The sequence below is a fragment of the Tamandua tetradactyla genome, chromosome 2 (genome assembly GCF_023851605.1).
Source record: "Tamandua tetradactyla isolate mTamTet1 chromosome 2, mTamTet1.pri, whole genome shotgun sequence".
In the NCBI taxonomy this organism is placed as follows: domain Eukaryota; kingdom Metazoa; phylum Chordata; class Mammalia; order Pilosa; family Myrmecophagidae; genus Tamandua; species Tamandua tetradactyla.
Genome location: NC_135328.1, coordinates 107,187,326 through 107,201,649, shown reverse-complemented (window position 1 = coordinate 107,201,649; position 14,324 = coordinate 107,187,326). Strand labels below are relative to the sequence as shown.

The following is a 14,324-nucleotide window of genomic DNA, read 5'->3' as shown; positions in this document are numbered from 1 at the left end:
GTATGTTCACACACAATTTTTAAATTTTTATATAGTCAAATATCTCTCTTTTCCTTCATGGCCTCTGAGATTTTTTTGTATGCTTAAGAAGCATTCCCAGCTATAAGATTATATACGCTCCCTGATTTCTTTCCCAATGTTTATTATGTAACTTTTAAAATTTTAGATCTTTAATCCATTTGAAATTTATTTTTATCATTCTTTCTTCAGGTGTGTGCCAATGATATTAACACCATCTATTGGCCCAAACACTCATTTCCCACAGGGTTTGAAGCATCATCCTTTTTATAGATTAAATTCCTAGATATCCTTCCTGGACTCTGTAATCTAGTTCACGGACCTATTATTTGTTTCTGTCGGCTTGCTGCTATTCCCTGACTCTCTTTCTGTGATCATATCAAACATATCTTGATAACTTCAGGACAGGTTACAATTACACTATTGTAGTTAGAGAAGAATTACATAAAGAAAAACAAATATGAAATTTGAAAAATGTTATTATGTTTGATCTAAAAACTCAACTGATACAGAAATGAGAACTGCCCACAGGTACAATGCATCTATAGGCCATATTTGTATAAGATTGTGAAATGTATTATACTTAATGGGCTTTTCTGATTCATACACATAAATTACTTTTAAAATTTTTCTGATTGTAAGCTGAACCATTAAATCTTGATTAGAAATCAGCTTTGAAATGTTAATGTGGCCCCGGGTCTAGGAAAAAATTCATTTCCTACAGAGTTAAAATCTTACTAATTTAGATAAATGCGGGGGAAGCCAATAAAGAAATTGAGATGTGAAATAGAGATTTTTAAAAAATAGAAATGTTTATAAAGTTTTTTCTTCTTAAGCAGGAAAACATTTAGCTTACAATATTTAGGAACCACTGACTGTTTTCACTGAGAAAGTAAATGTAAACTTTAGACAGTCAACATTTGAATTAGTTGGTAGCATTCACATTAATGAGATTATACTTTAGTGCCTTTTTCTTTTCTCTTTTCAACTGATTCATGTTGAGGATCAACTAGCTGGCCTTTCAATACGTGATTCCTAAATTCATCTCAGCATGTAATTGGAAGTCATCCCTCCCTTCTTCAGTGAGCAATGGATATTCAATATTTAACATTTTATTAAGAATTATTCTAGGTCCGGATCCCTCATCTGCAATTCTGAAATCCAGAAAGCTCTGAAAACCCTAGGGTCTTGAAAATCATTTGGAAGCAGACTCTGACCCGATATTTATTATCTTATTCCCATTTTATATATTGTGTTGCATAAATATTTACATATTTTACTACTGGAGGGACTTACCCAGAGTACATGGAGAGTGAGGGAACAATATGCCATATATGTACATCTGACTCGTATGGTTTCTGTTAAGAAAATATAGACCTATATATTTTTAAAATACAGTAGAATTTGGCCCCCCATTACCATTATTATTAATGAATATTCAGTGTGTCATTTATTGAGGACTTACTGTGTATGTAGGCAATGCTTTAAACTGAGAACTCGAAGCTGTATCTCCTCACATCGAGCAGTGTACTACTTAAAGACAGAGCTGTATTTGATACAGCTGGTGTCCAAACCAGGAACTGTGTCTTTGCCTTCTAGCATTTATTCTCGTATCTTCTATACATACATACATACATACATACATATATGGGGATTTTCTTACTCCATGGTTCCCTGTTTTGTTTCTGCAATTTTGTGTTCTAAGTGGAAAACAGGATTCAAAGTATCTCCTTGAAGGCAGACAGGTAGTTGGCTCAGTTTTTGTTTAGAGGCATTTTGGAAGCACTGGTCGGTCCTGGGGATGAAAACAATGGAATGTCCCGAAGAATCCGTGCACGGGGAGCTGAGTGAGGCCCTTAAGCCCTTCATTCTTCCCTGTCTCTGTTTCCTCACTTACACAGGTGGACCCAAAACCAGTTTTGCTCACTTGGCAGGGTGATTGTGAGGGTCTGATGAGATAATTCTGTAAAAAGCTTAGAGAGGTAAACAGCGGTCTATGACACACGCATTATGCTCTTATCTTCATCTCTCTAAAAATTTCTTCCCAAAGTAAAGTATCTTGAATTCCAAAACATGACAGTGTCAGGCAATCTGCAATTCTTAATGCTTAGAGTTCTAACAGAGATTACCTAGAGTTGGATTCTCAAAATCAGAAAGAAAAAGTGAAAGGTAAGATGTGTCTGAGCTTGCACTGAAATGCCTCCCTCCCCTCTCATGAATTTTTCGGCCAAAGTTGCTGCATAGGAACCCACTGTCTTCAGAGAGTGTCACTGAGCTTGCAGACTGCAGTGGTTAAATCAATAGTTAATGATGTTCATCATGTAATTTGAGCCTCTAGTTTGTTTATGCTAGACCAACTTTATCCATACTCTAAACAAATTATCTCTTATAATTACCAGCCCGAAGATAAATCTCTAAATGTTTTTCTGATGATAGTGCTGTGGTTGGCAGGTGTTAAAAGTGCCTCCCAGGGACAAAGATTGAAGATGAGCTTGTTCCCGCAAATCCTTCAGGCGAGGATGTTGCACTCTCTCTCCTGCCATGTGCAAAGGAGCCTTGTGTGGTGCCCCGTTAATGAAATCTAATAGGCAAAGGTCGTATATCTTTGCAGAGAAAAATGCAAAGCTGGCGTGTGATAAATGGGGCCCATGGAGTTCAGGGATGAAGTCTGGTGATAAAACCCATTCTTAAACAGTTTGTTTGGTTTCTCTATGATGTCTGTTCCTTAAAAACCCCCTTGTCATCATTCTCCTCACCTGATAGAATGATGAAAATATAAAAATAAGCATCTGTTTTCAGTGTTTCAAACCAATAGGGCTGGGCATCCAATATTAATGCTGAATATTAACCATCAGACCAAACAATTTGTGTTAGGAAAAAGCTGTAGCTCTTTAAAGAAACCTTTCTATGAAACTACCCAATTTGAATGCAATATTATAGTCTTCTTAATGGAAGAAATCTTAGAATCTATCTGCTTGAAATATTGCTATCAGAATACTAAAGAATTCTTACAAATATGTAAGGTTTCATGAAAAAAAAACTGTGCTGTTTCGAAACAGACTGAAAATCAATACACTTAGACTAAAATGCAAGCAGAAGTTCAATCTAAAATTATAAGAAGCTAAATAAATCAGATATTGTTGAATCGAATCACTGCTGGTTTTAGGAGAAGTTACCAGTTCATTTGCTATAGTTGTACTGCTGAGCTAAGAGACAGTTCAATAAATCAACCCAAGCTTGATGGATTCTTCAATTCATTGAAATGAGTGTGTGGAAGAGAAGAGAAATCCTTAGTATTCCCTCTTTGACAAAAGGCTATGCAAAGAGCCTGAATGGATGAATGGTTGATTAATTTTTCCAGAAATTTTCTTGACAGCAGGAAATGTGTTTTGCATTATTCTGTTTGCTTGGGATTTATTTGGTAGAATATGAATTATTGCATGTAAATTTATACCTGAGGCTATGTTGCTAAAGTAGATAGCTCCTGGTGAGATTTTTGAGTACAGAACCTCTAGTATTTCTGCATGGTCTTGCACTCCACACCCTTATGGGTTGCCCTATAGCAGTGTGTATATGTCTCCTCTCGCCAATGTTAGTAGTGAAGTCAAGCACTGCCAGTGATTCAATACTGAGCTTGGTTTGAGGGATCATCTGTGCCGCTTTCAAGAAAGGATGGTCTGGAGGCAACCAACAGCTGAACTCATCAACCTGGCAGTTTACTTATAAGCTCTTACTTTTAAATAAAGGAGAGAAGGCATAAGGTATTCCTTGTGCTTTCCATTTACAGCAAGTCTACAGATGAGCAGTTTCTTTGTTTTGTCCCAAGTAGGAGGAATATAGCTACACATGAGGACTCTAGTCTTTGGGAGAATGGAGTGTGTGACATACAGGGGTAGCCTCTCTACTTACCACCTCATACCTTTCCATAAAGTACAATGCTTTACCACATGGAAGACTTTTCTTGGGTCAGTGTGGAGGGTAGGAAGGCTTGTGACTCTTAGAACCTGTATTGGGGCAGTGGGTGATACTATAATTGCTGCCATTTAGACCTCCTCTGCTTTCATACTCAAATCACAGAAAATTGGAAAGCCCAAGATTGAACTCAGGTAAAAAAAAGAAGTGCTTTAACTTTTTCCCTACTTGCAAATTATTTAGCAACTTCCTGTTCCTTTTGTTTTCCTGCTAGGGGACATTCCAAACCTTTCTCTTTCTTTTGGGTACCAGGCCAGAAATTACCTATGGCATAAGGCACATCATACAACATTTTGCCAAAATTTGGCATTACGTGTGTGTTTTCTTCATACGCCAACACTGATTCTCTTAAATACCTATCCAGCACTGTGTTTATACTATTTCTGAAAATAAATGTGTAAGAAATTCTCCTTTAAAGTTTTGGGGACACACAAACACACACACACACAAAGCCATGAAGCTGCAAGGTATTTTCATCAACTATCCTCATTTGGAATCTCATATTTTCTCCTTAGATTATAATAAAAGAATTAAAAGTGATTAAAAGAAAAAGAATGCTAAGTTAAATAGGCGGTTTCTTTATCCCCATGTCAGATATGGCATTCAACCTCAAAATGAGTACAAACAGCACATACAAATGTACTAGAATAAAGCTTAGAAAACTTGGGTTCCAGTTCCCACCCCATTGTCAAATAACTATGTGTGACACTGGGAAGATCTTGAAGATTTTTGAGCCTGAACTTCCCCATCTGTTAAATGGGTATAACTAGTTCTTATCCTACTACCAGCTAGAGAATTGATGAACATCAATTTAGATTACTTTGATCATATTTAGGATAGCCAGCATTTCTCAACATAAAATTTTCTTTTCTTTTCAAAGGTTATTTTACTTACAGGTTTTGATTCTTTGCATGTTATCAACCTGTGGTCAATGACTCCCTAGGCTGCTTCATCCTAACAAGTGATCCTAAAGTCTCCTATGGTTAATCTTCCAGTTAATTATCCTCTATCACTTATCCTTGGCTTTTAGAAGTCCAAATAGTAGGTTTCCTAATCCTTCTGGTGTCTCTGTGACTTAATTGACAACCACTATGGGGCGAGCCACTAGATAAGAATAATGAAGAAAAAATCTAACTTCCTCAACAGAAGAAAATATATTTGTTTCAAAAATATAAAAAGTGATGGCTTAAAAGAAAAGTTTTTCTCTCAAAGTGGCCTCTTCTCCTGCGAATGCCTATATCTATTATTAATTTTTTAAAGGACTTAAGTATCATTTTATTCTTTATCAATGCCGTATGCATGCACACAAAATATTTAGATCACTTAATAAGTTATAACATTCCATGTTTGAATATTAATAACAAGGATGTAAGTGATCATTTCCTAAGTTAACATTGCAATGTAGAATTCAATCTGTATTGCTAATAAGACATTTTACAGCATAGAAATCTGATCAAAGTGATCTTTTACAGTTTATCATGTCATAAAACACAAATGCTCATTGTAGAAAAGTGATGTAGACAATTTAGATGGTAAGGAAATTTGTGATTCATAACAAAGACTCCGGTATGTATTTGCTGCCATGACTGACTTTCGTGGTCAAGTATCATTAGTAGAAGTGGTAAAATAAGTTATGGTACAAAATAAAGCAGAAGTCATCTATACTGAAGGAACTTTTGATTTAATTTAAGAAGTGGAAGCCTGGATTCTAGTTAGTCTTTTTTGTATATACAAAAATGTTTTCTTAAAAAAACCCAAGCAATCACAAATTTTAAAACTCTGTTGAATAAAGGACAATGACAGCTCTTTATTATGCTGTAAAACTGTGAATCTCATCTTTGGGAAAGTTAAGATCATGCAGCAACCTTATTCTTTGTTCTGTAAACAGCATTGGTCCACAAATGCAGATGAGGACTCTGGATTCGTCTAAATTTTTTTCAAAAATTCAGAAAGAAGAGCTGAGGAAATGTGCCCTTATTTGTCATTCCATTCAGAAGTAGGTGCTGAGAGACCAAACTCAACATCAAATCTTTTATCATTCACTTTCCTGAGACTGGGTATATTAGTCAAAGCATAATTCAATTCAGTATTTTAGCCATTGGTGTGAAGCCTGTTCCAGCTGCCAATAAAAAGAGATCTTCCAGTTCTTGAAAATGGAATTATCTAAAATTGCCCTCAGGACTGCTTACGGAAAGAGTCTCCAGTCTGAAGGTGATCAAGCTCTGGTGTGAAGAGTCCATCAGGATAGATTTTGATCAAAAAGTAGATGTATTTATTGTTGGGAAGAAGTGGTTCCCGGAAATCTGGGAGTAAGGAACCAGATACAGTTGTATATGGCGTCACTATTTCTGTACCTGCAATAGTTAGCTTGAGGTAAACATGTTGCCCAATTGACACCTGAAGATGAGTACTTGGTGGCAGCATCATGCAGAAAAGCTTCGTATCATGAGTAACATCCTCCTTAGAAATTAACTGGCACTTTCTGTAGTACAAAGCTGTATCTTTCTTTGGAATGAGTGAGTTATGATTCCCCATAGAATGATCAAGATATTTCCAAGAGGTATTTTCTTTTTTCTTTAGGACAAACTCTATTTTTCCCACATCCTCAATAACCGGCACAGAAAAATCTTCCTGAATCTCATGGCTTAACCCAATATGTATGAGATATGAATAATCCTTGATAATTATTTCTGCTCTAAAGGAGTCATCCTGATGGTCAATTATTACCAAGTCTAAATTGATATCCTTCTGTTTAGTATATATGACAATGGTGACTGAAGACTCTAGAACCAGTCATAGCTTGGAAAACTAGGACCTTCTTTGGCAAGTGTGTCTGCCACTTGGCTTTGGGGAAGCATGCCATTTAAGACTTTCTTTTCCTCATGGTAGTCTTCAGAAACAGTAGGTTTAACTGCCATTCTGCCAACCAAGTACTCTTTCAGCATGGTTTCATAATTGACCCAACGATGAACCTCTTATGCCTATCCAACAATCATCTTTTTTGTTATGTTTTTAAAGTTCTTCTTCAGTGACTTCGATTATTCTTCCCTTCAATCCTGTAAAGTCTGTTCCACTTTTGGTCAGCCAAATCCAATCAATAAGACTTCTGCCCTGTTTTAAAGGTACCTTGCTACGCCCCCCCAGAGGTGACCCATTGCTGAGAGCTGGGGGCCAGGAAAGACTGGGAAGGGACATTCAGCATCCTGGACCCCCAGCCCGGGTCCTCCCCGGGGTCTGCCACCTTAAGAGTTCAGTCAGCTAACCCTCCTTTGAGTAGCGCCTCAGGTCGTGGCTCTGTGACCGGACAGAGGCTGAGTCCCTGACCCACTTCCAGGGTCGCCCACTAGATATATCTATTATTATAATCACTTAGTAATGTGCTCTATTGGTCAGCTCTTTTGGTTGTAAGTGACAGAAATTCAACTCAAATTTGCTTACAGAAAACAGGACATTAATTGCTTTGGTAAGTGACAAATCAGTGACACCTAGCTTTTGGCACTTTGGGACTCTGCTGAAACTGTGTTTTCTGGCCTCCTGTTTTTCTGAATTTTTTTGCCTCTGTATTTCTCAGTGTTGGCTTCGTTCTTGGTTAGACTCTTTTCCACACTACAGTCATTGTGGCCAAAAAGATGATGTATAGTTTGGCCATCTGTGAGTCATATGCCTACTCCTAGAGTTCAGTTCATGGCTAAAAAGAACCCCATGTTACCCACATGAATTGAGAAGAATTATTATACAATGGGAGAGTTAAGTTCCCCAAAAGAAAGAATGAATGATGGATAGGCAAAAATGACTTATGTTACCTATGACAAATTTAACTTAAAAAAAATTTTTTTATTAATTTTTAGATTAAAAAAATATATATGACAAGAAACACAAACATTCCTAACATATGATCATTCTGTTCTACATATATAATTAGTAATTCACAATATCATCACATAGTTGCATATTCATCATTACGATCATTTCTTAGAACATTTGCATCAACTCAGAAAAAGAAATAAAATAAAAACAGAAAAAAAAAGATTATTCATACCATACCCCTTACCCCTCCCTTTCATTGATCACTAGCATTTCCAACTAAATTTGTTTTAACATTTGTTCCCCCTATTATTTACTTTTATTCCATATGTTCTACTCATCTGTTGACAAGGTAGATAAAAGGAGCATCAGACACAAGGTTTTCACAATCACACAGTCACATTGTGAAAGCTGTATCATTATACAATCATCCTCAAGAAACATGGCTACTGGAACACAGCTCTACATTTTCAGGCAGTTCCCTCCAGCCTCTCCATTACATCTTGAATAACAAGGTGATATCTACTTAATGCGTGAGAATAACCTCCAGTATAACCTCTTGACTCTGTTTGGCATCTCTCAGCCATTGACATTTTGTCTCATTTCACTCCTCCCCCTTTTGGTTGAGGTTTTCTCAATCCCTTGATGCTGAGTCTCAGCTCATTCTAGGGTTTTTCTCAATCCCTTGATCTGAGTCTCAGCTCATTCTAGGATTTCTGTCCCATGTTGCCAGGAAGGTCCACACCCCTGGGAGTCATGTCCCATGTAGACGGGGGAGGGTGTGAGTTTGCTTGTTGTGTTGGCTAGAGCAAACTTAACTTTTAAAAGTGAATATTTATGATTCACAATATTCCAGGTGTTATACTAGAATTTTATCAGAACTATCTTGTTGTCTTCTCTAGATAAACTATGAGGCAGGTTTTATTATTACTATTCCCATTTTCAGATGCAGAAAAAGGCTTAGAGGCTAGGTGACTTAGCCAAAGCCATACACCTATAAGTGGCATAGCTGAGATGCCAATTACAGTCTGCTACACTTCAGAATCAGGGTCTTCACTGCTCCCCTGTATTGCCATCTTTTATCCTGTTCTTAAACTGAAGCCCCAACACAGAGGGGATTCAATAAATAGTGTTCACCGATAATCAAGCTAGATTGTAGCTATAGGATTATCTAAACCATGAATGTTATTAATCCTCCAGAAAAATACAACATACAACTTTTTAGAAACAAACTGCTCTTTTGAAACATCACTTTACAGATCAAGAAATTAATAATAAAAATCTTATGAGAACAAAATGACACTCATTATCTCCTATGGTTCTGGGCAGGAAAATGTGTAAGGATAAGGATAAATCAATGAATTCACTGACTTCAGATGTAAAGGAGATTGCCACCAAACTTTGTAAGTTAAGGATTTTAGTTAACTTGGACCTCATCTCTATTCACTTAGCCTTTTAAAAAAAAAAGTGGGTGTCATCATAAATCTAGGCTTTTAAAATATAAAGAAAGATCTGTGGTTTTATTATGTTTCCAAAGACACTGCATAGTCAAGGAATGAAATTGGAGAATTTGTAATTTAGAACAAGCTCTGTTGATCAACAATATCATTTTGGCCCTTAAAGATGTTCCTGTGGGTTTTTTATATGTAGGAGCAGTTCTATTATATGGGCTGGATGGTCCTGGGAGAGGTGGGGTCAGTCAGATGCTTTTATCTCCTTCCAAAGACCCATAACTGTCTCACTTGGTCTGGGCAAAAAGTAATCTGTCTCAGCAGATAGAAAAATGACTCTGCTATTATTTTTCCAGCTAGCCTACTATCTCAGATTTTTTTTTTAATAACTATAAAGGGCACAGATGGACAAAAGAAGCTGAAGCCCAATTCTATCCAGAGAAATATTTTTGTAGCTCTCCTCATTCCCCATCACCAGGTACTATTCAAGTATAGTATAAAAAGCTGCCCTGGAGGGCCACGGTGGCTCAGCAGGCAAGGATGCTTGCCTGCATGCCAGAGGTCCCGGGTTCGGTTCCCGGTACCTGCCCATGTTAAAAAAAAAAAAAAAGCTGCCCTGGAGCCCTGCTCACATTCCTCAACTGGGAAGGTCTGTGTTCCGATGCCAAAGAACTAGTAACAGGGAGTCATATGCTGTTTGCAATATCTGCTCTGAAATTTTAAGCAGTATGTTTTACCCAGAACTTAAGACATATTTTTAAAAATTTTTCAGTCTATTCAATTAAGTAATTTAAACACCTCTGTAAAAAGAATTTTTTTCAGAGGACACAAAAGCCATCCTAGCCATGGTCCCTGCTTAGGTGGGTTATCAAACAGAACGCAGGTTAGAAACCACTGTTCCAAAGCACACGGGGATAGGGTCAATGTTGGTGCTCACGCTAACTGGAGTTAAAGGACCCAGCTCCATGAGAAGGAAAAAGCCTGGGAGAATAAGCGGTGAGTGAGATGGGCAGGATTTGAAAGGGAGGCTGGGAAAGAGGATACTCCAGCAAAGGTAACAGCAGCCTATTCCAGATTTTCCATATTAGATGCAGAAAATGCAGCTCCCTATGGAAGAGTGCGCTGCATCTGCTGAGTGTCTTGAATTGCAGCTACGTGTGAGGCATTTCTCAACAGCAATTTCTTTTTCAGTAAGTCAGTAAGTGGAGCTAGAAATCAGTATTTTCAGCAAGAATCTTTTAATAGGAGAACATTGCTTTCTGTGCAAACATCCAGCCGCATGGTGGCCATGGTGGCCTTTTAGGATAGAGTGTGATTAGAGTGAAAAAATAAAAAAGGGAGGGCGCGCCGATGGTTTGGTGGTAAATGCTCGCCTTCCATGCGGGAGACCCAGGTTCAATTCCCAGACCATGCACTAAAAAAAAAAAAAAAAAAATTGGGGAAAAAATCAGGGAAATAGATCAATGCAGACCAGCAGACATGGAGGCTTTCCATAAGCCCAGCCCGGTGTCCAGTTGTCCCCGGAGGCCTAGTTCTCCCTCATTCAGTCTTTCTCAGTTGGAGCTGTCTCCAAGAAACATGCCAGAAGCTGAAAGTAGAAAAGACAGATGTCCTCTGAGCCTCACTAAGGTGACATCACAGGCCCCAAGAAAAATCAGACACAAAGTCATAACCCAGACACTGTACATTTTTGAGTAAATTGGACTTAACAGGAGGCAATGGAGAACTAGGTCGCAGGACTTTCATAAGAAATAAGTCAGCTTATTAGCATTGCCTGATTTTAAAGTTAGGGTAAAAATGCAAGGCAATAAAATAGGATAATTCAAAACTCACATCAAAAAATAAATCAGTGCTAGCTTCGGCAGCATATATACTAAAATTGGAACGAAACAGAGAAGATTAGCATGGCCCCTGTGCAAGGATGACATGCAAATTCGTGAAGCATTCCATATTTAAAAAAAAAAAAACCCAAATGTGTATGTGTGTGAAGGGGCTGAGACGGGAAGAAATCGTGGTTGTTCTAGGCCAATGATAGACCAAGAGAAGCTTGCATCGTCATATCACCAATTTCCCCAGATAATGTCTGTAAGTAATATTTTTTATATCAGAAATGCATGTATGAGGACCCTCATCAGACTGGGTGTCTGCTGGTGGTGGGAGTTGGGAGGGGGGTGTCTGGGTGTAAAAGTTTTGGCACCTTTCCCGTGAGCAAAGGAGATTTATTTTGATCACTGGTAAAATATCAAACAACTATTCTAAAGATTAAAATGAAATTGCAAACCCCTGTTCTGTAGCCATATTCTCAGTTTGAAATCATTTTCCCTATCACATTAAGAGCCAGTGCCAACAATTTCAGGCCAGATGTTGAAAATGCCTTTTTTTTTGAAGGGAGAGGAAGTCTGTACACCTTGCCTCTGGTAATAGCTCTCTTAATTGATCTCCCCTTAGCTAATGTGGTGAACTAAACAACATTCTCTTTTCCATTCTGAAATACATATTGACAGATAACCTCAGCAGAATGCTTGCAGCTAACTGAAAACTAAAAAACAAAAACAAAAAAACTCTCTAGAATGCACAGGTGTTCACATATCCGTTAATTAAATTCTGTGTTTACCAAATATCAGCTGTATTTGCTCCCAACGCAGTTTATACCAGTTGTACTGGCTATTAAAATAATTACACAATTCTGAGTAAATTGATGAAAGAGGAATAGAAACAATAGTCATTTCTATGAAAACTAAGTGGAATGCTTTGGAAAGAGTCAATGAAAAGCATTCTTTCAAATTAGGTGTGGGGAAAATAGCTATAAAAAGTTGAGAAAATTGTAAAAAAAAAATACAGAAGTCTGCATTCACTTTGTGTCACGTGTCTAATTTTTAGTTTTGCATTAATGGAACAAATGAGAAATTGAAAATGACACTTTGTAGGTGTGGTTATGCAAAAAAGATGAGCAGACACCCCTACAGACCCACACTCAATACATTTTTTATTCTTTTTTTTTTTTTCATGGGCAGACACCAGGAATTGAACCCAGATCTCCAGCATGGCAGGTGAGAACTCTGCCACTGAGCCACCATGGCCTGCCCTCAATGCATTTTTTAAAAGACCTAGGACTAACATGAAAAGATTATAAAAGGATGCATAAGTTTCAGTTAAAATTAAATTTTTATTTTATAATAAAATATTTATTTTAAAGATTCCCCTTCTCAACCAATTTGTACATTAACCAATTGCTTGTCCTAATCATATTAAATAATATGAATAAAGGCATATAGTGCAAGGATCCTACTGTCTAGCTTTACGTTTGAAGAGTCAAGGAAAATAGAAGCAAGGAATTTTATTGGCGTCATGATTGCTTCCCTTTTCAGATTAGGAATTTGGGGCCTGGAAAGGTGAAATGTTTTGCTTTCGATCAAAATATGGTTCCCAAGGTGTGGTCAGCATCAGCATCACCTGGGAACTTTTAGGAAATGATAATTCTCATCCCCACCTCAGATCAAATGAATCTGAAGTTCTGGGGATAGGTGAAGCAGTCTGTGTTTTCACAAGCCGTCTAGGTGGACCTGATGCAGCTGAAGTTTGAAGGCCATTGCTTAGATCATCAGCAGAAGTAAGACCTGGAGAAAAATCTGTCTACATTAGTCCGGCCCATTACCCCATCTCGCTCATTTGTCAAACACCTTCTACAAACCTGACAGTTATTTTAATGAGAAATTCTATGACATATCCATTAAGCAGTAGGCTGCAACAGAAGAATCCTAAATAGAAAACAACTCTAACATACATAAAGTGGAATGATCATCTCTAACCTGTAACTAAATGTTGTCGTTTGCTAGCTGCTGGAATGCAACACACCAGAGACAGATTGGCTTTTAATAAAAGGGGATTTATTTAGTTAACATATAGTTCTTCAGAGGAAAGACAGCTAACTTTCAACCGAGGTTCTTTCTTATGTGGGAAGGCACAGGGTGATCTCTGCTGGCCTTCTCTCCAGGCCTCTGGGTTCCAACAACTTTCCCCAGGGTGACTTCTTTCTGCATCTCCAAAGGCCTGGGCTGAGCTGTGAGTGCTGAGATGAGGTATGCCGAGCTGCTTGGGCTGTGCTACGCTGACCTCTCTCATTTAATCACCAGCCAAATAAATCAAACGTCATTCATTGCAGCAGTCACTGCTCCTAGTCGACTGCAGATGTAATCAGCGACAGATGAGGTTCACATATCATTGGCTCATGTCCACTGCAATAGAACTAGGCACCTTCACCTAGCCAAGTTGACACCTGAATCTAACTAGCTCACTAAGGATGCATAGTTTCTAATTACCTAATTGACAGATAAATTTACTATTAATATAGTTGTAGCTGTTGGTGCTGCTGCTCTTGCTTGAGGGCTGATGTTTTTTGAGGCTGACTGTGCTCAAGATCCTGTCTAAGCATGTTACAGAGATTATCTCATTTTGAAAGTAGTTTATTATCCTCATTTTGCAGGTGAAGGAACAGAATCTTAGGGTAGTCAAGTAACATCCAAAAAGGTGCTTAAATCACTGGATTTGAATCCTGGTCTGTTGGATTCCAAAACTTAGGCTTTTAACACTACATTTTATTATCTGCTCATTTGGAGGAGTTGAGGCTGCTTTTTTAAAAAAAAAATAATATTTGAACATATATTTTGGAATTTGGGTTTCCCCAATAACTACAAAGTATCCCTCAATGATTAGAGAACAAAACTTAGAATCATCAACATGGAAACTAAGTCTACACGGCACAAACTGAAAATGTTTCCTTATATGAATATAGACTAGTGTTCTCCACTCTAGCTGCACATGGGGAAAATAGCTGGAATGCTCTGAAAATATACTGATGCCCTGACCCCACCCTTAAACCAAAGCAATTTAAATCTCTTGGGGTGAATTCTGAGCATTAATATTTATTTTAGACCTTCCTGGGTTATTCTAAGGCTCAGTTGGGGTTAAAAATCAGCAATAAAGACATACAGGTTCAGATAACTCAGATTCAGAAATGGATTTTGATAGGTGTTTCCATGTATCCTAAGTTATAGTCAGGCAAAAATGCCAGACATTCGT

The 14,324-nt window shown here is 37.7% G+C and overlaps 1 protein-coding gene, 1 non-coding gene and 1 pseudogene across 6 annotated transcripts in view; 2 read left to right on the top strand and 1 right to left on the bottom strand.

Annotated features, from left to right (window-relative positions):
• PRUNE2 (prune homolog 2 with BCH domain) overlaps nucleotides 1-14,324 on the top strand; it is a 292,485-nt gene that overhangs the window by 159,745 nt on the left and 118,416 nt on the right. The window lies entirely within an intron of this gene.
• LOC143673661 (cytochrome b5 reductase 4 pseudogene) lies at nucleotides 5,801-7,192 on the bottom strand (annotated as a pseudogene).
• LOC143675168 (U6 spliceosomal RNA) lies at nucleotides 11,095-11,201 on the top strand. Its single transcript, XR_013171412.1, has one exon. It is a non-coding gene; the product is annotated as a U6 spliceosomal RNA (small nuclear RNA).